At 47.5% G+C, this 14033-nt stretch overlaps 1 protein-coding gene across 27 annotated transcripts in view; it reads right to left on the bottom strand.

The window, feature by feature from the left end:
* MICAL3 (microtubule associated monooxygenase, calponin and LIM domain containing 3) overlaps positions 1-14033 on the bottom strand; it is a 1875796-nt gene that overhangs the window by 1748369 nt on the left and 113394 nt on the right. The gene's annotated exons all lie outside the window — the stretch shown is intronic.

Below are 14033 nucleotides of genomic sequence, written 5' to 3'. Positions count from 1 at the left end.
ATCAATGTCAACTCCCTGTTCATTTGCTATTGCTCTTAGCCTGTCATGTGTATTCCTTGCTCTCCAGGTAACACTCTTACACATAAACATTAGTTCACCATCATGATGACTCTTCAGAATTTCTGTTGGAACAGTCCCTGTGACAAGCTCTTCTAGTTCTACACGTAACTTAGCCACATCAATTACTTGTGAATCTTTATCTTTTTTCTGTAGGACCTTCATCCAATCATTCAAATCATCAACTGTTATTTCAGCAGTTTTTCTCACTGGAACCACTCTTTTTTGCGGTTCTAAAATCGGCATCCCTGAACAACTAGCTTCACTAGCATCCAATATTTCACTACATGTGTCATGTCTTGATTGTCTCAGGTCATTTCTTTCTGCTCTTTTGCCTGAATCTCCTGAAGGACCAACTGAATTTGTCAGATTATTCCCAACATATGGAATCACCAGTCCATTCTCACCTGCTCTCTGTTTGTCAAACACAGGCATAACTGGACCTATTGTTACAGGCACCGTAACAGCTTCTAGATTCTTCGTTAACTCCCTAATCTTCTCAGTCAACTCTGTTGTAGTTCTGGCTAATTGTCTGGCATTCTTATCAAGGTAATGATCACTTCTCACTTCAGGTGTCTCATTTTCCGTCTCACTAACACAAACTGTATCTCTTATCGGAGAAACAACTGGTGTACTTTTGTCCGGTTCTGGTCTATATGGAGGTGGTCTCTTGTAAATCATGTCATTCAAGACCTCATCCTCATACTCATTAACTCCATATTTTCTAATTTCTGACTCAGGAACCCTTTCTGCTCCTCCTTCAACTGTTCTCATCGGACATAATCCCTCTGACATACTAACATCTCGCCACCTTTTCATTCGATCATGATGAGTCTCACGATCATGTCTCCTCCCAAACATGTACCTATAATACCCTCCTGATCTTTGTTTCTCTCTCTCATGTACTTCTTCTTCCCATTCCACTAAAGCCTCGAACTGTGTAGGTCTCGGTTTCGGGTCAAGACATAGCATCTTTTCCCGTAAATTTCTCAACACGGCCAGATTAAATGAACCATGTTCTGGAAAAGCTAGAACACCATCTTCTTTAGTATACCTTACCCAATTCTCCAACCATATACAGGTATGAAACCCATGTCTTGCAGCCATGAAGGATGCAGGTGTTTTCGGTGGAGGTAACAACTCGCCCTCTCTTGTTTTAACATCTTTATCCTTGCTAAACCACTTTTTAACTTTACCAAAAAATGTTTTCTTCTTCTTCTCTTCTTGATAATACATTTTAGCGTTTACAAAGAACTCTCTACTCTTTCCGTATTATAAATCTGCAATACGAATTTTCAACCAATTGCAGCGCGACTCACACTAACGCACCAATCCTGGAACGTCTACGTCACTAAATAGCTCTTCCAATCCTTGCGCGGCTCACACTAACGCACCAATCCTAGCGCGAGCACTATTCTGATCTACCATCCAATCAGAGCGCGGTCTTTCTGACGTCAACAGTCGCTGCAGTTTGTCTCTTGTCTTCTGTCACTCGTCTACCCCTCCTTTACAAAATCTTTTCAGTAGACTTAGTGTCAAAATTTCTACAAAATCTATTAGTTACAACATAAAAACATCTCCATTGTCTGCTTCGCTAACCACAGAATAGTAAAAGAGAGTCTATTTCATAAGAAACCTTTCATTGACACAGTAGCACTTCTTCTACTCTGCCCTACTAACATACATTCATTAACTGTTTCCTCTAGGACTTGTCCAAAGAGTCTTACAATCAACTAAATGTACAAACATTCACGCACATTCATACAAAGGAAATATAGTACATACGCACAGAATCCTGCTTCCCGAGAACAGAAAATCTGCTCCACTACAGAATTATAACACACATTAACTAAGCAAGCTTTCTTTGCCCAGTTCTTCAAATAAGTTCAGAGAATACCTATTACTCCTCCCGCGATAAGCTTTAACGGAAATCTTTACAGATCCCTGGGACTTAAAACCAGAGTTTCACAGATAACCTTCACTATCATTCACACTCCTTATATACCAGAAATATCTAATAGTAACATACAACGATGTCACTGATTCCGAACCCAGACAATGTGACGCGCAACTTCAATTGTCACACGTTATTCCTTACAATTCCGTCTTTCCCGAGAGCAGCATTTACTTCCCTCTGCCCTACTACGGAACTGCTACAGCTTCCAAGTTCCAGAAGCACTACATATAACTCAACATTACGACTCCAACATATAGTATTAGTACATATACCAACATGAACCAATAATCAATAATCAATAAAAACAATCTTATCTAATCAAGACAATCATCAAAAACCATCAATCTCTGCTACCAGGAAATTGATAGAGATCAGGGTGTGTACAATATTCCCACTACCACGGATAAAGTAATCTCACAGTTACACGCACATGCATACATCATACGCTAGGGCCCATTTCACTAACATACGCTCAAATACTCTACCAGCAACAAACCTGTGGAAGGAAAACACTCCTGAACACCCTGCATCTATATCGAGGTCGATAAGACCTAGTTTTTGTGACTGTCCCTAAGCATAACCTATACAATATATACAACAATAATCAATAATGCAAACCCAATAACTGACAAGAAAGAATATCCAACACCATGTTTAAAATTATATTGCTTTATCTAAAATTAGTCAAAGGAAATCAATCAGAGTAAATCATTTCTCATAGTTACCTATTCTAGCTAAATGTCAGAACGGGTCAGGACAAGTCTCTCGGTAAATGTCTCTCAAGACGAAGTCCCTTCAGCATCAATCCTCAGCAACGCAGATTCGATACGCGGCAAAGGCAAAATGGCAAGTGGCAAGAGACCCTCTCTAGGCTAACATCTTATAATACTCTGAACAATAGAAAGATACATTGAAAACATAGAAAAAGCTGTAATGTCCGCCGGACTTGCTGAGCAGAGCGAGAAGGAAAGGATGTAATATTGCTACATTTGAGAATCTCCGCTCAGGAAAAATACACATAGCGAAAACTACGGAACAGGAACCAAGAAAATAAAACATGTATCTCAATTATCCTGCTTCTCCTCGGCCATCGAGCCACAGTTCAGAGCTTCTCTCTAAGGCTCCTTTGTTTCCCAAGGCTGCCAAGGACACTTTCACTTCTCTTGGAGAACTCCCAAAAACTGCTGCCGTCCTTATGGAAAGTTTTTCGACAAGGACCATGGTCAGTTAGCTTCAGGACCATTTCCAGCAGGGGTCTCCCTCGTCTCAGCTTTCAAATTATAATCACAGTCAGGCTCACTTATTCAGCCTTCTTTCTCAGGCCAACATAGGCCTTAATAGACCATCTTAATTAAAAGAGACAAAAACAACGTTACTACAGCATAGTGATTAAACAGTGTTAACCCCACTAATACCCTTATGTGTATGCATTTATCTAGCACTTGTAACATGGAAAAGCATCAATTCAAAAGCGTTTTGTGCTAAAAAATAAACAGCACATAGCAACGTTTAAACATGAAAACACATTTTACACACGCGTTATTATCAGTCAGCACATTTAAGCACACTCACGTGTAACCCTTTCTTGTTAAGACAAACAGATTGATTAATATAAACACACTTGCACAAGACAAATAATTATTTATTAATTATTAATAAATCAGTACAACGAATAGACATGCCAGAGCTTCAAAAGCCCCAGAATTTTCAAACTGAAAACTCTGCTCCAGCACCTTATCATTTGCAGCAGTTGTCCAACATTTCCATCCTCCATTTACTAATCTTGCTGGGTTATCTCAACAGTTTTAATGGCTTTATCTCACTTTTCCATCTCCCTGTTGTAGGGTCTTGGACCTTAGGCCCACACACAGCAGGAAGGACGACACATACTCAGGGTATATGGTACAGTAACTGGCCTCAAGCACATGCATTCAGACTCTTTTATTAGCAGGGTCACATGACCGCGTCGATCTTAAGGCTAGCCCTCTAGGGGTGGCTGTGTAGCAAACACTAGAATGTGTCCAGGTCCGGACAGGGAACCAAAATCCGCCCTGGCAGAGTGCGCGGCCGGCCTCCCGGGGAGGTGGGGAGTGCGGGAGAGCTGCTTGCCAGGGCCGGTTTTGGCCCATTTTCTTACAGGGGCCGATATTGCAGCAATGCTGCAAAAACGGCCCTGTAACAAAAAGGGCCCCCCAGGGGCCCAAAACGGCCCCCACCCTGGCAGCCCACCAGGGAAATGCCCGCTGCCCGCTACGACCAGTCCGGCCCTGAATGGGTCTATCAGGAAACCACATTCCTCCCACCAACATAGTCACTCAGCTTTAGTCCACAGGACAGCAGTGGACAAGTGCAGATGTGAGCACCTGGTCATCTCCGCATGCGTCCAAGGTTTAACCAGCTACCACTGGGCTCAGGCACTGTGGAGATGGAGTCCGGCTCCTTTGACAGCACATCAGTTGGATCAGTGTGCATTCACGCACTGATGGTCAGTCCTGCGTGCTCTTGCTATGAAGTGGTTGGTGTTAATAGTTACATTTTGGTACATCAGGTGCATCGGTAGAGTCCTGCTGCTGAGCGTAATCTTGGGGCGTCTTGGCATCGTGAAGACAAGTCTGGTCAGCAGTGGGATGGCATCGACTATGTTTGGGACGTCTTTCTCTGATGCCCCAGTGCCACCCAGTTCTCGTTGTTGGAGCAGCTTCCAGACCATCTCTTGTACTAGGATACCTTCGTACAGGAATGTTCTTGAGGCCCTTTGCACTGGGTTGCCAATGGACTGTGCAGGGCTGCTTGTTGCCGCCTGGGGGCCGCAGACAGAATCGCGGCGAAGTTGCTTGTGCAAATCACAAGGGTGGATGATACATGGTCGGTTTGCTTAGCAACTCGACTCAGGTGCGGGTGGGCTGTCAAAGTCTCGGGCCACTTGGTCTCATGTTGCTAGGAGCGCTTTTGTCTCTTGATGCTTTGCAGATGTTAGGCTCCACCTGGTGATGAAATGCTCCTTCATTGGATCGGGTGATGCACTTGGTAATAATGGTGATGTTGCCATTTGAACTGGACGACAGGTGTCGATGACTGGCTTGGAGTGAGGATGACTGGAGGGATTTCGCAGCCACATGACTTGTTGCATAGTTGATGCAGTTCTTTTACTTCGGCATGTGCTGTTGCTAGCAGGGATGCAGTTTGATTCCATCAGCCGACGCTTGGGAACGGATGGTCACACTGGGAAGCATGGGGTAGAGACGTCGTTCACGCTTGCTGGCAGTTTTATGTTTGGTTCTCCCGCTGAGCTGTCATCAGGGATGTTGCTACACCTGGATGGCTGGCTTGTAGGTGCACTCATGTAGTTGTACAAGTCCTCGGCCTGGTCTCCTTGTTCATGCCTTCTGCGCACCTGCAGTTGTCCGGTTCTTCAGTGTAACAGAACTGTCAGCTTTGTCTATTATCTTCTCTCATCTTGGAACACTCGCTGGCCCGGTCCTGTCTATAGGATTGGGCATCTTCTTGCATGTGCAACAGCTGTTTCGTGGACGGCAGAGGAGGTAGGTGTGCATTGACAGATCCGGTCAGCAGCCTCTCCCATACCTTTCTTCTCCTCGACAAGGTATTCCGGGTGCAACTCAGGATCGATGTGGGTAGCGAGGGTCTCTTGCTTTTGCGGTGGTGGCAGTCTGCCACTCGGGAAGTGCCACTCTCTCTATGCCTGTAACAGGCCGATGTGCAGCACAGTCTTAAGGCAGTGTTTTATCCCCTGTCTCTGGGGATCACTGGTGATGCTGGGAATGTTTGTGGTGGGGCAGATGGCAGGCAGCTCCTTACTTGCCTTTTAGTGGGGAGTAGTGCCAAGTTTCCTCCTCATGGCATCAGCGGCAGCTTCTCTTGCAGGTACCTGGCAGGCAACCAGGCCCTTTCTATAGCTGACACGGTCTCTGAGAGTGCCCTCAGCTGGCTCCCTGTGTGCCTGAATCTTCTTTCCTTGAGGACCTTTCCCGGGCCCTGTCTTTTCCTCAGGGATCTTGGTGCTCTGCTCCCTGGATGGAGAGTCACCTTTCTCCCGTCTTCTTCACTCAAGGACGCGGTGCATGCACCTCGAGGCTATGCCGCCACGCACTTGGTCCTGCCTGAGGGCAGGCGTGCTTGGCAGGGTTGGTCACTCCATGTGACATGCGCAATAACGGGCCAAGGGTGGCCATTCTGTGCTGGGGATGGCTGGCTTGGCAGTGGTGTGACTAGTGGATAGTCTCTCCGCTGGTGCCATCTGCTGGCACCATGTGTGCCGGTTTATCCCTCTCTTGGTAGTGGTAGACAGCACCTGGGAGGCGTTCAGCGCTATCTTCGAGCGTGGTGGCAGCAGACTGCCTTTGGGGGTGCATAGCGCTCACCTCTGTCATCGGTGACATTTTCCCACTCGGCATGTGGCCTCTTCCCTCAAGCCAATGCACATGGAGCCTTCTCTGGTAGTGGTACTTGCTGGATGACGAGCAGTGCCTTGCGGGGGTTAAGAGTATGTGCAAATGTTCTTGATCCCTCTGGGGGCTGGGACAGCCTTGCTGATGCAACGGACTGAGCTGCCTGTTTTTCAGTGGCTCATGCGGCTCTCCTCCTTGTCCTCTTCTTAGGCGCTGCCTTTTCTTAGGCTTTGTTGCTGTGACTGTCCTTGGCTTCACTACCTTGGCTGTTCAGCTTTGGGCTTCCTGGGGCTCTTTCAGGGGTGCATAGTCTCTACACTTCACCTAGAGCAGTGCAGTTCATGCGGGGACATTGCAGGCCAAAATTTCCTTTGCTTTGCCCAGTTGCGAGGCACTAAAGATAGGCATGCCAGTTTTTGAGGGTCCAGGTCAACAAATTGAAGCAATGCCCCCATATAGGATGAGGACCTGTTTCAAAGTTTAAAATAGAAAACATGTCTTGCAGGGACAGACATAACACAGAGGAGCCAGAATGTGGGACCATATATTGGCATTAGCTGTGCAGGCTTGCTTTCAAAAATATAAATATGTGGCAACACCAGTGCAGGGCAGTGCAAAAGCTTGGGGAATAATGATTCCTAGCGAGCTCCCCACGCCTTTCCCCTCCTACTAACAGAGCTGGTAAAAAATAGTACTTCACAAGAGTTCAGACATTTTCGGTGACTGATGACTATGCACTGTTCTCTCCGACCTGGCTGATACTTGTTATTTATCCTCAGTTCTTGAATTCCACAAGAAACTGAAGACCTGGCTCTTCACCCTAGCCCTGACCCTCGCACACAGCTCCTGCTTCAGAGCCAGGATACCCTCTTGGGTGAGCCGTGCGCTATTCAAGTACACATAACATAACATCCATGTTGAGCCTTCTAAGACTTACAGTAAGTACACTGTACAGTTACAAAATATAGGAATAAAATCATGGGGTTTTAGTCAGAGTATGTTCTAAATGTGGTTTTAACTTGTGGTGGCTGTATTTAGATATAACATATTATATTGTATTTATTTTAATATGAATTTTATCATAGAAAGTAACACTTTACCTACCTACGAGCGACCTGTTTTTCTAGTTCTCTCAGTACTGGACTGGTGGTTAATTTTTTTTTTTTACGGCCCTTTGCATTTCTTTTTATAACAGCTATTTCATATCTATTACAGTTACCACCTAACCTACTGTAACTAGGATCTTAGACTTTGGACTGATGATATTAAAATGACAGCTGGAGTCCGGAGAGCTTTCCTCAGAGTTGTCGGCTTCAAACAGCTACGACCTGCGCAAGGGTGTCTGTTGATATAACAACAACATGCAAATATTACTCTCAGGTAGACGTACCTGGATGTTGGGTTGGAGACATCCTCATTATATAGGGTCAAATGGTCACTGGGAGCTATCTTTGCCGATTCCTCTGCCAAGTGAGTGGCACCAGTGGAGTCCCTCAATATTTTGAACAGGTGCCGCACCGAGGCTGGGGTTGCACAGCGCCTGGTGAGTGAGCATTGAAAACCTTTTCGGAGAGGGTAGCGCATGTGTGACTGTCTACAGCAAAGTTACTGAGGCTGTGGCTGCTCCAAAGAACAATGACATTCTAGCCAATGCCTACTTCTCAAAATGCCTAAAACCCAAGAATCAACACAAACATCAGTCTTCGAGTGACAGCAGTAGGACTTTCAGGATGTTGATGTGGAATATCGTCTAAGAGAGAATGGTGGGACAAATTGCTTATTCGATCACTTATCCAACTATACATTTTTCTCAGTGACTTAAGCATCCAATCGAGAGATCACTCTGTAAGCTACATCTTACTCGTGCCTTGACTATACATTTTCTGTGAGCGATGAAAGCTTGTACTAGTACGCCCTGCTGAATCGGTTCTGCATGGAATGGAAGGTTGCACTTGCCCCCTTACGTGAGAGAGGGAAGGTTGCATAGCTACTTCCATGGTGTACCTGTTAAGGAATCAGTGCTGCTGCTCCATTGGTACCGGTCCTGTGATGAGAAAAGCTTGTGGTTTCATAGCTGTGAATTTCTTCAAAAGGAGGGAAACCTGCACTGTTTCTGCCCACGGTGTACATGTTTTATGAAGATGTTTCCACTGCCATTCCCTCATCTTTTAAAGAATGCACTTGGGAGTGCACCAGGGAGATGTGGCGTAGTGGCTAGAGCTGCTGATGTTTGAACTAGGGCTCCCAGTCACAGGGACCAGCAAGAGCCAACATAACAGTTAACTCGCAAGAAAAGCAGTCTCCAGTCCAGTTTCTGGACCTTTGGGTGAACAGCTGCAGGAGTCAATGGAGTGGTTCTGATGCAAGGGATTCAGGATGCTGAAAATGCTCAAGGATGCTTAGGATGCTGAGTCAATGTCGGGGGTCTTCCTGAGGCCCGTCCCTCTGTCCACAAATACAGTGGGGCAACTTTGGCCTCAAAAGTCGATGTCCCTCAAAGTCTGGGTGAAGTCCTGCCAAAAACAATTACCATGCTTCTACTGGTGTCTGGTTACAGCAAAACCAGTGGTTTGCATCAACTTGTAGTAACTGCCGTGCTGGGCTACCAAACTGAATGCCGATGACTCTCCCAGGTCCAGTAGCCTCAGGTGCAACTTTTGAGGGTCAGGACTCGGTCTCACAGGCGGCACTTGGCCGCTCAGTGGCGGTTTGGTATTACTGGCTTCCAACTCTCCAAGGCAGGATTTTTCAGGTTTTGTGGCCCTATGGCTGTAACAGTGAGTCAGCCAACTAACTCTTGGAGTCACCTATGCCGGGGGCAACTTTTCCTTGAGTAGTGCCGCACCGGCACTGTCCCTTCTTTGCTAACCTAAGCAGCAGCAGGTGCAGTCCAGTCATTCGTGCAGCTTTGCTTTGCTGGGTCCAGGGATCAGCAGGGCAGTCCTTCTTCGGTCTGCTCTCCTAGTCAGAAGTGATCTGAGGTCTGAGTGCCAAGGGTGCCACTTTTATGCATGTTATCTGCCTGGGGGATGTGGTGGTAGCTACTAGCCAATGGGCAACCAGGTTCCCTGCTGCTTTTTTTTTTGAAAACTTTCTTTATTGGCATTTATAGATAGTATAACACACGGGCACAGGCGATATCGCCATTATCACATAGGTTTACATTTCAAGTGCACCCGTGCACAGTCCATACAATCGTGCAGCCTTCTGGCCCCTCAAGCCGTTCGTCGCTGTCCTGAGTGGGGCTGCAGATGTGTGCCCGGGTCCAGCCTCTGGGTGCACCCTACTGGAGCAGGTTCCCTGCTGCTTAGTGACAGTTTCCTCTAACGTGCGGCATCTGGTTTACCTGGAATATACCACTCCCAACACAGCAGTGTGGAGCTTGGTGTGTAAAGCTCCGTATCCCATTCCAGGAGGTGTGGCTACCTAGGGGCTACACGCCCACGGAAAAAACAGTTTGACAATGGCTTCCCCCCTCTCTGTCCGAGATGCCAGCCCGTCTGCTAAAACAAAAGAGCAGTCCCTCTCATGTGTGACTACCATTTGCCCATCAAATGAAGTTTCCCCTTTGAAGCTTGACTTTTGGATTCACACCCCGTTTGGCCATCCTGCCAGGAGGAGGTCACACTTCTTCCAATGTCAGGCCCTTTGTGTTCCTTCCTGAGATTCGGTCACACCTCTCCGCAGGGAGCAGAAGACTGTCTCAAGGACAGCAGCTTGTGCAAAACTGCAAACGGTCACTGGAAACTTTGGGCTTCAAAGTGGAAACTGTCTAAAGTTGCCATTAGTACAAGAGTTACATAAAACTTAACCTGAGCATTATGTCTGGTTTAATGCAATGATTCTTTTGATACCTTGAACAAACAGATTTAGTAGTCCCATTCAGAAGTTAGCACTGCTGAGTTGTCAGCATGTAATTCTGTACTTCACAATGGGACTACTAACATTTCTACAGTAAAAACAATAATACGGGGGTTTTAAAGTCAGGACATGAAGAAGCACATGCCCTACCTTTTTAGGTCTCGCTGAGTCAGCGCACATGCGCTGCTCGGAGAGACATTTAGTAGGTGAATTTTGAAAATGCTGCTGGCTGGCCTAGCGCTTGCGTTCACACGAGCGTGCACGCGCGCAGCTGGCCGTCTTTCACGGGTCAATAGAACCGTGATGACTTTCACAAAAGTAAAGAAATAGAAAAAAACATCTATTTCTTTACTTTTACTATAATCGCGGCACCCGCGCTTTACTTTTAATGTTCAAAGTAAAGCGTCGGTGCCGCGATGCTTGTTCTCTCGCACGCGCGGCCAATGCTTGTCGTTTTTTTTAACTGGCGTGGTGCTTTGGATCATTGGAACTGTATCACAGACGAGAATGCAGGAACCTTCAAGGGTCAGATTCAGGGGAACCTGTGCTCATTGGCTCTCTGCTCACCGCTGCATTTCCTGTTTCCTAAATAAGTTTGGCAGCCCGCCAGCTGCAAACTCTGCTACCTGTTGTGCTGCGAATATTTCAGTGCCTGCAGCCTTTCAAGATGAATACTGCGCAAGACAGGACCGGACTTGCGGCTGCAGTCAGCCATACCGTGGTTCACTCTGAGACTAACACTCTCAGGTCTGTAAGCCATAATTTATCCTTGTTCAAAATATATTTGATTTAGTCAGAGCGTCTTCACCGGGGTCAAACTTTTAAGCAACAACAGTACAATATATAATTGTATTCTGGGACTCCGCTCACTGCTCTCATGCTGGCTGCGCGTGCGCTGCGGCAGGCTAGCAGTGCTGGCTCCGAATATTCAGCTGACAGACAGTGGAGCCCATCCGAAATTATAAAGTTGTTGACAATATTGTGACGCACGAGAGTTGGAACCATTAATTGCGCATGCTAGGCCTACATGAAATACCCATCTCCTCGACCCGATAATATTAAGAAATGCAGACCAAGAACCCTGCCCTCTGTTTAACCCCCTTTCGGAACATCCTTCTCTTTCCTTCTTTAAAACTGCAATAGGGCTGCATTTTAACCGACTTTTTAATTAGTATTTGTTTTCTTGGACGCGTTTGGTCCTTTCATTTGGTTCATCATAAGTGCTGCCTTTGGCCCGTGCATTTTGATTATTTCCTAATCTCTTCACGATGCTTGGGCCCGCACAGTAATTATTAACCCCCTTTTTACGGCACAGCGCTTTCTCCAGCAGCAGGGGCCTGCAATTGTTTACAGTGCGTGGGCCCATATAGAATGTGTTTATGCAGCGTAGGTTCCCATGTATACTTGCCCTTAAACGCCCTTATTTCTGTCAGTGCAAGAGCCCTCACAAATGAAGTTGAGGGTTTGCCATAGTAATGAAAGGCTTGGTGAACCTATCCTTTCATGTGCCACCCTAACACAGAATAACATTAATTCTGCGCCTATGTTCTCGGTCGCGCAACTTAGAAAGCCGAATTACTGGAGACGTACCTTTTGGCAACTACACGTGACCGCAAGGTACAATTCATTAAGTACTACCACTCACTGGCTATATATAATTATGGGACTTTAAACAAAGCCCCTTTCAAGGTTTTTAGGGCTTCAAACAACCCGTGATCAACATATGTAACAATCTCAGTCAAGAATTGAAGGTAGATCTTCTAACATTAGGAACAATGCATTCATTTCATGCAATTAAAATGGTTCTCAAAGGCGCAGAACCTATACAGGGAAACCAACTTCAAAAAGATTCGGAACATCCCGCCCGGTGTTTGCCTTACTTGGGAACCAGGATATATCATGATCCCGCTGATTTGTTAGAGGGTAACGTGGGGCGAGCGATAAGAGGGGCGAAAACCTGCTTTGAGTTCTGGGGCACTCTCCCATTGTCGGTGGCCGGCAGGGTCGCCTTAGTGAAAATGGTGATTTTGCCCAGATTTCTTTATTACTTTGGGACTCTTCCAATCTGGATTCCGGGAAAGCTATTTGCTCAGCTGACCTCGTTGATTACGGGGTTCATCTGGGGTGCGGGGAGACGGAGGGTAGCGCTGAGTACTCTACAGCGTCCTAGAAGTGAGGGCGGCCTTGCGTTGCCGGACCTGGAGTCCTATTACCATGCTGCGCAGCTCCAGTGGTTCACAAAGTGGGTGGCGGATCACATCAGGCATCCGGAGGCGCAGGGAGGGGCGGATCCGAGCTGGTCCCAATTATCATGTGTGCTGCTACGGGTGCCGATGAGGAATACCTCACTTCCCCCGGACTTGAGGGTGGTTCGACAGTGCTGGGCGCGGTTGGCCAGGAGGGCGCGTGTGATCATTCCCTATGCACCTGAGATCCCGTTGCGAATGTGTGAGGCGCTACCCCACGGGGGAGACTGGAACCGGTTATTGGCCTGGGAGGAGGCGGGAGTTATGGCATTGGGAGACTTGTATGAGGACGGTAACCTGTTACCTTTTGACGACTTTAGGGAGCGGCATGATCTCCCGCGGGGGGACTTCCTATTCCATGCAGCCTTGACTGCGGCCGTCAGGAAGCACTGGCGGAAGGGGATGATGGAGCCGGACACATCACTTACCTGTCAGTATGTAGTGATGGGGACGGGTGTCTATAAGGCGGTGACTTGCCTCTATGGGCGGATTACTGGCGATCTGCGGCGTCCCCTGGCTGCCCTGCGCGTTAAGTGGGAGGCGGATCTGGGAGCACCTCTTACGGACAAAAGCTGGGAGGAAATCATGGAGCGTCCTTGGAAGTGTACACGAAATGCATGCTTCCAGCTTATCCAGTTTTATATCTTTCATAGGGCATACCTTACCCCTCACAAGATAGCTGAGTACTTTGGTGGGCCAGATGCTTGCCCCCGATGTGGTTATAGTGGGGCGACTTTTCTACACATGCTCTGGGATTGCCCGCAGGTGACTGGGTTTTGGGAGGAAGTGGCGGCGGTACTACTGACGGTGACTGAGAGGGACTTGGAGGTAGGCCCGGGGGTATGCTTGCTACATGGATTTCCGCATACAGCAAAGACTAAGGTCACCAGTAGGTTTCTTGATCTAGGGCTGGTCCTGGCCAAGCGGGAGATTACTTCTCATTGGAAGGCGCGGCAGGGCCCTAATTTTTTACGGTGGGCTAGGGAAATGGAGAAATGGGCGGGAAGTGAGGGGACTTCTAGATTATGTTTGGCTCGACGCAGTGACAATGAAAGATCGCATGAATGGGCCCGGGCATGGATGGCTCTCCTGGACTTGTTCAAATGTTCGGTTGTGGGAGATGGGGGAGATCCGGTGGGGGATGACGGGGCCCCGGTTCCTTGAGCGCCCTCTGCAGGGCTTCCCCCCTCTGCTCTTGAGGTACTCTCTGTTGGGATTCCCGAGAGGCGGACTCGACGGGTGATGACTGCGATTTTGATGTGCATGTACTTCTGATAGGTACTGGCGACATGCTTGGGTGGGTGGGTAGGGAGGAGGGGCTCGTTGGGGGGGATGTTGGGGGATGGGGTGGGGGGTATTTTGGCTATCTCGCACACTCATGGTGGATTACTCCTGTGGATGCACTACCTAGTAGAACGGACATTATTGGGGTGAATGCTGTACAGATGTAGCTTATGTGCTGGGATGGTTATTGCAAGATGTCCTGATTTGACTGGGGGGCGG

This window comes from Triturus cristatus, chromosome 4_1 (assembly GCF_964204655.1).
Source record: "Triturus cristatus chromosome 4_1, aTriCri1.1, whole genome shotgun sequence".
In the NCBI taxonomy this organism is placed as follows: Eukaryota; Metazoa; Chordata; class Amphibia; order Caudata; family Salamandridae; genus Triturus; species Triturus cristatus.
Note: the sequence above shows the minus strand (reverse complement) of the source record. Positions and strands in the feature narration are given on the sequence as shown.